Source organism: Giraffa tippelskirchi, chromosome 1 (genome assembly GCF_054371585.1).
Source record: "Giraffa tippelskirchi isolate mGirTip1 chromosome 1, T2T-mGirTip1v1.2.pri, whole genome shotgun sequence".
In the NCBI taxonomy this organism is placed as follows: domain Eukaryota; kingdom Metazoa; phylum Chordata; class Mammalia; order Artiodactyla; family Giraffidae; genus Giraffa; species Giraffa tippelskirchi.
The window spans coordinates 96,161,193-96,174,274 of NC_137275.1; the positions used below are offsets into that span (position 1 = coordinate 96,161,193).

The window sequence follows — 13,082 nt, forward strand, 5'->3', positions numbered from 1 at the left end:
CAGTACTTGTTTTTCTCTGACTTATTTCATTTAGCATAATGAACTTCAAGGTCCATCCATGTTGCTGCAAATGGCAGGATTTTCTTCCTTTATGGCTGAATAATATTCTAGTGTGTGTGTGACAGAGAGAGAATGTTTGTGCACTATATGTATATAATTACATATACACATGTATCTTATATATATCTTAAATCTTTATCCATTCATTCATAGATGGGCACTTAAGTTGTTTCCGTATCTCAACTGTTGTGAATAACTCTGCAATGAATATGGGAGTAAAGGTATCTCTTCAAACTACAGTCATCCTTTGATATCCTTAAGGGACTGGTTCCAGGACCCCAGAGGGTACTGAAATCCTTGGATGCTCAAGTTCCTTATGTGAAATGATGTAATACTCGCATATAAACTACACACAGCTTCCTGCATACTTTAAATCATCTCTAGATTACATACACTACCTAATATAATATAAATGTTATGTAAATTGTTGTAAATACAATATAAATGCTATGTAAACAGGTAATCAGCAGCAAACGGTAAGCTCCTTTTCCTTCATGAAGTTTCTGGGCTTTTTTTCCCCAGGTATTTTCTACCCACAATTGGTTGAATCCACCAATGTGGAACATGAAGATATGGAGGGCCACCTGGACTAGTTTCAACTTCTTCAGGTATATACTCACAAGTGGAATTGCTGGATCATGTAGAAGTTCTATTTGTAGTTTTTTGCGGCGCCTTCATACCGTTTTCCATAACAGCTGTACCAATTTACATTCCCACTGACAGTGTACAAGTTCTCTTTTCTCCACATCCTTGCTAACATCTCTTGTCTTTTTTATAATAAACATGCCAACAGGTGTGAGATGATAGCTCTTTATGGTTTTGATTTGCATTTCCCTGATGATTAGTGATGTTGAGCACATTTTCATGTACGTGTTGGGTATTTGTATGTCTTCTTTGGAAAAATGTCTATTCAGGTCCCTTGCCCATTTTATAATCAAGGTATTTCTGTTTTTGATCTTTGTAACTTTGAAGTAGCAAAAGATTCCTTAAACAAGACTCTAAAAGGGCACACTGTAAAGGAAATTTTTTTAAAAACTGGACTATCATAAAGTTAATAACTTTTCTCAAACAGAAGACATTAATAAGAGAGTAAAAAGCAATCCATGGATTACAAGAAAATACCCACAATGCATATATCTCACAAAGTACTGACATCTAGCATATAAAGAACTCCTGCAAACCGATAAGAAAAAAATTAGACAACCCAGTGGAAAATGAACAAAAGATCTGAACAGATATTTTACAAAAGAGGAAATCAAAATGGCCAATAAACTTACAGAAATTGTGCAGAAGTTCATTGGTTGTCAGGGAAGTGCCAATAAAATCACAATGAGATGCCACTACACACCCATCAGAATGGCTACAATGATGGCATAGATGCAAAGTAGCTAGAATTTTCATATATTGCTGGTGAGAGTATAATTTGCATAACTGGACATCATTTAGCAGTATCTACTAAAACTGAACATATGCATAGTTTGTGACCCAGCAGTCCAATTCTAGGTATAAACCCAACAGAATTGTAAATGTACGTCTACCAAAATGAAAGTAAGAATGTTCACAGAATCATGATAAGTAATAAACCATGTTTACAAAACCTGGAAATTACAGGGTTCCAGGTATTGTTTCTCAGCTCCAAAACCACCATTCTGTAGTCTGTTTCTCTTTTTTAAATAATGTTATTTATTTATGTTTGGCAGTGCTTGGTCTTCATTCCTGCAGGCTTTTCTCTAGTTGCGGCAAGCGGAGGCTAGTCTCTGTTATAGCGCGCAGGCTTCTCATTGCAGTGGCTTCTCTTGTTGTGGAGCACAGGCTCCAGGCTCATGGGATTCTGTAGTTGGGGCACACAGGCTTAGTTGCTCTGTGGCACGTGGGATGTTTCTGGACCAGGTATTGAACTCACGTCCCCTGCGTTGGTAGGCAGATTCTTATCCACTGCACCACCAGGGAAGTCCTGTAGTCTGCTTTGTAACGATGAAACCTGAATTCTGCAAACCAGATTTCGGCTTTACCAGTAACTCTATGTTAGCTTTTGCCAATGGAGATACCAAAGAAAGACTGGAGAGCCAGTAGAGGATAAAGGAACTGGTTTCCTTCCTGTTTTGCTCCCTGTCCTGTCAGCATCATGCCAGTAATGATTCTTCACTCAGGTATTAGCAATTGGTTGCAGCTTCCAGTTTGTCCCACATTCCCAGAACCAGTCTCCTCATCCCCCCTCAGAGACATGAGCACCATTCAGGCCCCTCAAAGAACTCCTCTTCCAAGGTCCTGAGGTACCAGCACCAGCTGAGCAGCAACCCCTCTTTGGGTGTCATGATGCTAGTTCTGTAGAGTTACTCCATCAAACACCCAGTTTTTAATTATCTCAACCTCTTCCCTTTGTCCACGAGCCTTACAAGCGCTTCCTGCAGTTATTAGCTTTGTATTGCCTTAATGTTCCCTTCTGTCTTTTCAGTTCTCCTATACCTACTCAGCCAATTCTTCATATTAAGTTCTCGCTTTTAAATAATTGATATGTTGGTAAGTCCATCAACAGCATAATGGATCAGTGCAATATATTCTCCACATGCAATACTATACAAAAATGAGAATGAATGATCTACTACTATGTCTATCTGATGATAAAACTGATTCATGTTGATGTATTGTGAAACCAACACAATATTGTAAAGCAACTATCCTTCAATTAAAAACTAATAAAATTTTTTTAAAAGGAGGTAAACTATAAGGGGGGAAAGTGGACCACAGCAGACAGAAAATATTTAATAAATTTAGCAGAAGAGAAGATGGAGCAGGGATAACTAATTTAGCAGTGTGAGTGCAGTGTCTACATAGAGGGGTACAGTAATCCAGCCAATTTATAGGTTAGAGGCTCGGGGCTAAGATGTCTGAATTCCTATGGAGAAGGGTAGGAGTGAGGGATTAGAGGTGGGGAGTGTCAAGCTAAAACCAGGACCTAGTTGAAGGTCTGTAGGTTTGTACCTTAAGCAGTTGGAACTCTAGATCCTCTTCCCACCTCATCCACCAAGGACTAGAAATTGAATCAGAGAAGCAACAGACCCTCATGATACCAGAGACTGGTGTGAAAAACAGAGGAGAGGATTAAGTGAAAATCTGAATACTAAAAACTGAGGCCTTTTTCTATCCAACTCCCTACACTACTTTTTTCCACCCTACTTTCAACAGCAGGCAGCCATACAAGCCAACTCTCTCACATTTACCCCTCCTCTCCAATTCATGCTGCATTTACATGTATTCAAAATGCTGTTGCCAGGCATGTGACAGAGGTACAGTATTTGAAAAAATCAGCAAGGAAATCTGGCAAATGAAAAGATGAGAGAATTATTAACTGCAGGGGAAAGTATTATATGAGAGAAAGGAGAGATGTTATACACAACGTGGCTTAATAATGCATAGCACTTGCACAGTCATAATAATGTAAACACTGAGTTGATTTAACCCAAATTTATTGTGTTATTCCATCAAGGAATGTAGCAGAAGAGAAGGAAAGTGCTTGGGACTTGGGAGTGTGCTTGGTATGATTGCCTGGTCCTCAACATATATTCTCACCCCTTAATCACAGAAGCCACAAGCTAAAAAACAACATTTCCCAATTCATCTTGATGCTACAGTTCTGCATATAATTTAAACTCTATCATAAAATGTACTCACTTAAGATTTGGAAGGCAGAAGTGAGGCAAGGCCATTTCCTTGTAGCTGAGTCTATCGGTAAACAAGGTTGGCTAGATAAGAATGTCTGCAGTGGGCAGACTTCACATCCCAATGTGTATTCAGGACCCAATTGGTATGCCATGCACTCTGCAAGGTATGCCATTGAATCCAGTAGTCTTGTGTGGCCTTTGCCTCCCACTAAATTGCTGCCTGCCCAACCCCCTAACAATTTGGTAATCACCTAATTCCCTGCTCTAAATCCCTGGAATTGTTGCAGTCTCCTGAACCAAACACTGAGAAAACTTAAGTACCAAATGACAAATTGAGAAATAGCAGTATGAGTACATTATTGAGAATTTCAGAATTTCATACCAGGGAAATGAATTAGCAGAGTGAGAGTGACTAGAGAACCATTGGAGAACAGACCTGGGAATATACAGAAGGGAATATAATTGATAAGTTATACTGAAGTTATCCTAAAAGCATAAACTAGATCTGGCCTCACTGATCTAATACTGTTACAAGATTCAAGAAAATATTACCATAAGGCAGTTTTAAACACCTATACAGATTCCAATTCTCTTCCCTAAAAATATTTCTTCAGTTGCTCAGTCATGTCCGACTCTTTGTGACCCCATGGACTGCAGCATGCCAGGCTTCCCTGTCCATCACCAACTCCTGGGGTTTACTCAAACTCATGTCCATTGAGTCGGTGATGCCATTGAACCATCTCATCCCCTGTCGTCCCCTTCTCCTCCCACCTTCAATCTTTCCCAGCATCCCTGGGTCTTTTCCAATGAGTCAGTTCTTCACATCAGGTGGGCAAAGTATTGGAGTTTCAGCTTCAGCATCAGTCCTTCCAATGAATATTCAGCACTAAATTTTTTTAGGATGGACTGGTTGGATCTCCTTGCAGTCCAAGGGACTTTGAAGAGTCTACTCCAACACCACAGTTCAAAAGCATCAGTTCTTCAGTGCTCAGCTTCCTTTATGGTCCAACTCTCACATCCATACCTGGCTACTGGAAAAACTATAGCTTTGACTAGATGGACCTTTGTTGGCAAAGTAATATCTCTGCTTTTTAATATGCTGTCTATGTTGATCATAACTTTTCCTCCAAAGAGCAAATGTCTTTTAATTTCATGGCTGCAGTCACCATCTGCAGTGATTTTGGAGCCCAAAAAAATAAAGTCTGTGACTGTTTCCATTGTATCCCCATCTATTTGCCATGAAGTGATGGGACCCAATGCCATGATCTTAGTTTTCTGAATGTTGAGTTTTAAGCCAACTTAAAATATTTCTTGGGTCAGGTTCATAGTATTCATATAGCCAAAGGAAGAAGCACATCCAAGTACTTCACAGTGTATGCCTCACAATACAACTTTTCACTGACCTCTGAAAACAAAAGAAATAGTATGTGTTAATACAAACAAAGTGTTTTGATGCTTTCTTTTAACCCATTAACAAGGAGTTTTTGTTGTTGTTGCTTCCCTGGTGGCTCAGACAGTAAAAAATCCACCTGCAATTCAGGAAATCTGGGTTCGATCCCTGGGTTGGGAAGATCCCCTGGAAAGGGGAATGGCTACCCACTCCAGTAATCTTGCCTGGAGAATTCCATGGACAGAGGAGTCTGGCAGGCTACAGGCCATGGGGTCACAAAGAGTTGGACACAACTGAGTGACTTTCACTTTTCATCACTTCAAGTCATGTCTGACTTTTTGTGACCCCACAGACAAGCATCATGCCAGGCTTCCCTGTCCTTCACTATCTCCCTGAGTTTGTTCAAACTCATGTCCATTGAGTCAGTGATGCCATCCAACCATCTCATCCTCTGTTGCCCCCTTCTCCTTTTGCCCTCAATTTTCCCAGCATCAGGGTTTTTTCAAATGAGTCAGCTCTTCACATCAGGTGGCCAAAGTATTGGAGCTTCAGCTTCAGCATCAGTCCTTCCAATGAACATTCAGGATTGATTTCCTTTAGGATTGACTGGTTGGATCTCCTAGAAGTCTAAGGGACTCTCAAGAGTATTCTCAAACACCACAATTCAAAATCATCAATTCTTCAGTGCTTAGCCTTCTTTACGGTCCAACTCACATCTGTACATGACTACTGGAAAAACCATAGCTTTCACTAGACCGACCTTCGTCAGCAAAGTGATGTCTCTGCTTTTTATTACACTGTCTAAGTTTGTCATAGCTTTCCTTCCAAGGAGCAAGTGTCTTTTAATTTCATGGCTGCAGTCACCATCCAGTGATTTTGGAGCCCAGGAAAATGAAATCTGTCACTGTTTCCATTGTTTCCCCATCTATTTGCCATAAAGTGATGGGACCAGATGCTATGATCGTAGTTCTTTTAATGTTGAGTTTCAAGCCAGCTTTTTCACTCTCCTCTTTCATCCTTAGACTGCAATGAAATCAAGCCAGTCAATCCTAAACGAAATCAGTCCCGAGTATTCATTGGAAAGACTGATGCTGAAGCGCCAATACTTTGGCCACCTGATATATAAAGAACTGACTCATTAGAAAAGACCCTCATGCTGGGAAAGATTGAAGGAAGGAAGAAGGGGATGACAGAGGATGAGATGGTTGGATGGCATCACCGACTTGATGGACATGAGTTTGAGCAAGCTCCAGGAGTTGGTGATGGACAGGGAAGCCTGGCGTGCTTCCTTGGGGTCACAAAGAGTTGGACACAACTGAGTAACTGAACTGAACTGACACGGAATGTAAGTTAAATAAGCAGAGTGACAATACACAGCCTTGTTGTACTTCTTTCCCAGTTTTGAACCAGTCAGTTGCTCCATGTCTGTTGCTTCTTGACCCAATACAGGTTTCTCAGGAGACAGGTAAGGCCGTCTCGTATTCCCATTTCTAATAATTTTCCACAATCTATTGTGATCCACACAGTCAAAAGCTTTAGCATAGTCAATAAAGCAGAAATAGATGTTTTCCTGGAACTCCCTTCATTTCTCTCTGATTTAACGAATGTTGGCAATTTGATCTCTGGTTCCTCTGCCTCTTTGAAGCCCAGCTTGTACATCTGGAAGTTCTCGGTTCATCCATGAAGGGAAACAAGGAGTTTTACTCTTTCTCAAATCTCTAAGAATTTCCAAGAAGCTTAAGGTCTTGCCATCATTTTTGGTTCTGCATCTACTTAATTACCATTTCGCATTTGCTAACTCTTCAATCCAAAAAGGTTCACAAAAGGAACTCAGCTTCTTTTCTTGCTTTTCTCTGTCTCATCACTTCAACCATCCATAAAAAGATATTTATGTACATACTTGCATACATGCTTTTGAGAAGACCTGACTTTGTCAACTTTGGGGGAATATAGAGGGAATTTATTCTGGAGATATATAAACATCTGAAAACTAAAATTTTAAATTCTTGTTCCTAAAAAGCCCTGTGATCATTTCTGCAACTGTCTCCTGCTTTTAGCTCTTCTCTTCCTGGCACCAACCCTCACAGGGGGAAAAAATAGTCACATTTGCTTATGTGGAAATTTTATCCTTCAAACTCATCTGAGGGCCTCCCATTACACAGCCCAGGAATCAGCAGAAACATAGAAATTATGGTTGTCAGTTCAGCTACAGCACTTTTTCAGAACAGAGCCAAATTTTTTCCCTATTTTTGTCCCAAAGTAAGATGTAGAAGGTTTTTAATTCAAATGAAGAGAAGGACATACATATTATCAGAGCAATAAAATAATGAGAGGAATGCCAAAAGGAAATTCTAATGTGCAATACTTGAAAATACTATTAAAAGATAAATGGTAATCTCTCCTAGTTTATATTAGGTTTTGATTATCTTTTTGCCATTGTGTGGCAAAATTCTTCATTCATTGCTCCCTCAGGAGCACAAAGAATAAGATGAGGTAAACAAACATAAAATTATGCTTGAAAATAAATTCCTTACTCTGTGTGTACATGTGATACATGTGATGTATTTTTACTTAATCATGCCATCGTTAAAATTTTTCTGTTTTGGCAAATACATCATAGGCAATATCTCTCAGTTTTCTTATTAATATTTTGATTTCTTCATAAGCAGTCATTGGGTTCTAACGTAACTCATTCCCCAGTGGCTCAGTGGTAAAAAAATTCGCCCGCAATACAGGAGACACAAGAGACTCGGGTTTGATCCCTGGGTCAGGAAGATCCCTTGGAGAAGGAAATAGCAACCCATTCCAGTATTCTTTCCGGGAGAATCCCACGGACAGAGGAGCCTGGCAAGCTACAGTACAAAATGTAACAGAGTGACTAAGCTTTCAAAAATGTTTTCATTCAAGAAGCCAGTTTCTAAACTACAAAGTGGTAAATATTTTATTCTTTAGATAAGGTCACTTATTGAATGTTTCTAGACCCACTTTCCTCATTAAAGATTGAAAGAATCTGAAAACTGAAAGGTTAAATCCCTTGAATACTTATTTATTACTTTCATATATTAGTGACAAATACATAAGTGAATTTGTGATTTTCAGGCTTTTCAAAACAGCTTAATTGAGTCATAATTTACATATTCTAAAATTTGACCATTGTAAGTATACAATGATTTTTAGTAAATTTATAGAGCTATGCAATACCATCTCAATCTAATTTAAAAACATTTCCACCACCACCCCCATATGGTTTGGGGGTGCTGACACCTCCCATCTCCCTACAGCTACAAACACACAACTTTGGTCCTCCAATCAGAGTATTTCACCCCCTTGTCCTCTGAGATTGGTTCACAAAAGGCAAATGAACCAATCCAGAGCCCTACCTAGAACTTTCACTGGAAGGAGGTATATAGGTATGCCCTGATTTTGGAAAGTTTACTTTATGCCACTTCACTTTTATGAAAGACCTACATGAGCACCTGTTTTTGCTATCCAAAAGAAATCCCCCCCCAAAAAAGAGAGACAAAAAGTGAAAATAGCATTCAGGCTTTGTTTTGCAGCGAGCTGTTACAAAGGCAGTGAGCATCCTAAGAAGTGACAGTGGCACTGCCAAGCTCCATCCCAACGAACTACACTCAGTATCTCAGCCTCTAGCTGCCAACACTTTGAACTGTGCATGTGAGCATCTGTGCCTTAGCAGGATGTGTTTTGTGCATCCACTAGTGAGATGAGTCCTAAAATAATTGCTTCTTCACTTTACACCACTTCGGCTCACAAAAGCTTTCATAGGAATTCTCTACTGTCAGATAGCATGGGAAACCTGTACTATTTTTAGCTGAGGACTCTAGGCATGAGGACAATGAAGCCTGGAGTTTTTTTTTCTCAAATAGTAAACCACTCTTCTCCCACTATCTAGTCATCAAATTTGAAAGGGATTTTTTAAAAAAATCAATTATCCCATCTCTCATTCTGTAGTACAAAACATCCCCCCCCCACCCTGCCCCCTGCCCCAGCTACTGCTCTAGAAGCAATCCAATGAAAGCAAAGGTCAGAACTTTCAATCAGTGGTTAAGGAACTTAAATTGTCTCTTTCCCAGAAAGTCACACCAGCGCCCTTTAGCAGTCATGAGAAAAGTCAAGCTGAGGATAAATCAAACACAAGGAGAATGGCAAAGCCCAGAAAATCTCAGAGAAAGATCCAGAATCCTGAGGAAGCTATTCTTGAAGAAGTTGTGTGGACAAAATTTTTTCCAGCCATTTTAAATTCATTTTTCTATAACTTGAAACAAAAGCAGCCTTCTGCTTTTCAGAACATCTTTCTGCCCTGGTTTGTTTTGTTACTTTTCTGTATTATTTGACTCTGCTGATCACCTTTTGAATTTTTTTCTCCTGGGGCTTCAACCCTTCACTCATCTTCTGCTCTTTAAAGGCATCCAGCATATCCATGAAAACAAGCATGGAAAGACATGGACAGCACAGCACATTGCTGTTGATTCAGGTTCATCTCTCCTTTTCCTCTCATCACAGGTTTATGTGATGGGAAGGGACATCCTTGTATTGTTCCTAATCCTACGGGAAATACTTTCAGTTTGTTACTGTTGATGTTAGCTCTGTGCTTGTCACATAGAGCATTTATTATATTAAGGTATATTCCCTCTATGCCCACTTTCTGGAAGTCTTACAGGTTATGTTGTCTACTTCTTTCCATAAAATTGGGTCAGGGTTGTTGTTCTTTAGCAAAACAAATAAAGATTTAGCATAAGAGATTAAGAGTTGGCCAACAGATTGTCCAATCTTATGGCCATAAGATTTGGTCAATCTCAGCAATAACCAAGTAGCCAAAAAAATTGCAATTGGTAATTAGTTTGGGGTTTTGGAAAACTTAAGACACCGTGAAGTCTATCTTAATTTAGATGTAGCCCTTGTTCTGATATCAAATGCCCTAAATATCAGTCAAATCCAGGTTTGGGCAAACTATCTTCCTTTGGTGAACTTATGTCCCTTTAAGACTAAAAGCCGCAAAGGTATGCTGTTTTCCTGTGAGAAGGCTTGAGAAGGAGAGCAAAGAAGAAAATCAGCCACATATTTCAACAAAGCACAAACCCTAGGGAATTTTATATTATCCAGCTTGGCCTTCAGGATTTCTGGGAAACAAAAAGGATTCAGTAAAACCCTGAGGCATTACTGTCCAGGTGAGTTTTTTTTTCTCCAAGTGAGCACAAAGAAGTATTGGTTAACTTCATCAACTGGAATACTAAAAAATGCACTGCATACATCAATTACAGTTAAAAATTTGCTTTTGGTAGGAGTGAGTGTTAGTAGGGGTGTGAGGGTTAGAAACAGCAGGGTATGAAGGGATAGCAATGTTTACTGCTCAGAGGTTCTAATAAAACGTCCCTTCGGTGTTTTTAGCAGCAAAACAGAAGTATTACAGGGACTAGTACAAGGGATAATGAGGCCTTGACCTTGCAATTTTCTATTATGGGCTTTATATCTTTAAAGGCTTCTATACTTAGAGGATATTGATTATTTCTGGGGAGAGGTTCTGAGGGACTTATTTGAATCTTGATGGGAGGTATGCTGTGGATTTTGCCAATATCAGTTAGAGATTTTGCCCATAAGGAGGGTGATAGGTGATTCAGTAGGGATAAGTTGATCAGTGTTTCCAAAATGAGGACATTTTGGAAATGTCACAAACAGCAAACAGAAAACATTAAAGGGTCATTTAATCCCCTTGGTTGGCTGCTTTGATGATTATTGTCAAATTCTAGAATCATTTCCTCCTTTTGGGAGAAAGCAATTCTAGCATGATATTTATCTAAGAAGTCTTGGCCTAATAAATGAGTGGGGTGGTGGAACTAAGGAGAAACGAGTGTGTATCAAAGGGCCTTAACAAAAGGAAATAGGCTCAGAGACAGGAATCTTCTAAGGTTCATTAGAGATCCCCACTATCTGAACTATTTGAGTACTCCAAGGCAGGAACTCCTTATGGTAGTGGGGTGGAGCAACAACAGTGTTGCTAGTGTGTCAGTTGGGTCTGGAAGAGTCCCCCTCAATCTAGAGAAACATTCCTGCAAACAAATTAAGGAGGAGAACTGGGAAGAGCCCCGAATAGTTCTTTGAGGCTCTATCTTGAGAATGGGTAGGGCATTAAGAATGCTGCGTCAAGGGCTGAAGTTGCTTGAAGAGCTGTACTTAAATTTGTAACAATCCCCTTTCTAATATCCTGGCCCATTGTAATAATACCAGAAACCAGAAGGACTTTGTTTTTGGTTCAGTTCAGTTCAGTCACTCAGTCGTGTCTGACTCTTTGTGACCCCATGAACCAAAGCACGCCAGGCCTCCCTGTCCATCACCAACTCCCGGAGTTTACTCAAACTCATGTCCACTGAGTCGGTGATGCCATCCAACCATCTCATCCTCTGTCGTCCCCTTCTCCTGCCCTTAATCTTTCCCAGCATTAGTTCAGTTCAGTTGCTCAGTCATGTCCAACTCTTTGTGACCCCATGAACCGCAGCACACCAGACCTACCTGTCCATCACCAATTCCCAGAGTCCACCCAAGCCCATGTCTATTGAGTCGGTAATGCCATCCAACCATCTCATCCTCTGTCATCCCCTTCTCTTCCTGCCCTCAATCTTTCCCAGAATCAGGGTCTTTTCCAATGAGTCAGGTCTTCGCATCAGGTGGCCAAAGTATTGGAGTTTCAGCTTCAACATCAGTCCTTCCAATGAACACCCAGGACTGATCTCTTTTAGGATGGACTGGGTGGATCTTCTTGCAGTCCAAGGGACTCTAAAGAGTCTTCTCCAACACCACAGTTCAAAAGCATCAATTCTTCAGTGCTCAGCTTTCTTTACAGTCCAACTCTCACATCCATACATGACCACTGGAAAAACCATAGCCTTGACTAGACGGACCTTTGTTGGCAAGGTAATGTCTCTGCTTTTTAATATGCTGTCTAGTTTGGTCATAACTTTCCTTCCAAGGAGTAAGTGTCTTTTAATTTCATTGCTGCAATCACCATCTGCAGTGATTTTGGAGCCCAGAAAAATAAAGTCAGCCACTGTTTCCACTGTTTCCCCATCTATCTGCCATGAAGTGATGGGACTGGATGCCATGATCTTTGTTTTCTGAATGTTAATCTTTAAGTCAACTCTTTCACTTTCATCAAGAGGCTCTTTAGTTCTTCTTCAATTTCTTCCATAAGGGTGGTGTCATCTGCATGTCTGAGGTGATTGATATTTCTCCCAGCAATCTTGATTCCAGTTTGTGCTTCATTCAGCCCAGCATTTCTCATGATATACTCTGCATATAAGTTAAATAAGCAGGGTGACAATATACAGCCTTGACGTACTCCTTTTCCTATTTGGAACCAGTCTGTTGTTCCATGTCCAGTTCTAACTGTTGCTTGTTTTTGGTTAGGGGCTTTCATTTGATGAAATTAAAGAATTTTAGCAGTCTTCCTTTAGGGGATTAATCTAGATTGTGAGAGAGCTCGTTAGCCAGATTAACTAAATCTGGAGTGGGCCTAGTTTTCAATTTTAGTCCTTTTTAAATAGAAGGGAAAAGCCATAGTTAAGAGCACTAATAAACAGAGTTATTGTTAAAAAGCTATCCAGGTGGAATAAAGGAAGGAAGACCAGAATTCTCTAAAAAATATTCTGAAGTCTACTGTAATAATTATGGACAGTTTTGTCAGATTTTTGTGTGCAAGCCTGAATTTTGTTCCAATCAACAGACTTTGGAGAAGTCCAGGAATTGCCAGATGAAGCTGCCTAGTGATTGAATAAAGCAGAAAGTTAACAGGCTGGGTTTCTGGTTGTGACTCTAGAGACCTTTCAAAGCTTTTCTAATTAGTCATTTTCATGCAATGCTAGGCCTAGGCTTCATTAACAAGTACATGAACTAGCTGATATAAGTCAGAGAAATAAAGTTGAAGAGTTTGAATGACTATATTAAATTCCTCAGTA

At 39.9% G+C, this 13,082-nt stretch overlaps 2 long non-coding RNA genes across 2 annotated transcripts in view; one reads left to right on the forward strand and one right to left on the reverse strand.

The window, feature by feature from the left end:
* Window positions 1-13,082, reverse strand: part of LOC145504124 (uncharacterized) — a 382,163-nt gene that overhangs the window by 355,918 nt on the left and 13,163 nt on the right. The gene's annotated exons all lie outside the window — the stretch shown is intronic.
* LOC145504297 (uncharacterized) overlaps window positions 1-13,082 on the forward strand; it is a 35,710-nt gene that overhangs the window by 11,586 nt on the left and 11,042 nt on the right. The window contains exon 2 of the long non-coding RNA XR_014052153.1: window positions 583-668. This is a non-coding gene — a long non-coding RNA (uncharacterized LOC145504297). The remainder of the gene's footprint in view (window positions 1-582; window positions 669-13,082) is intronic.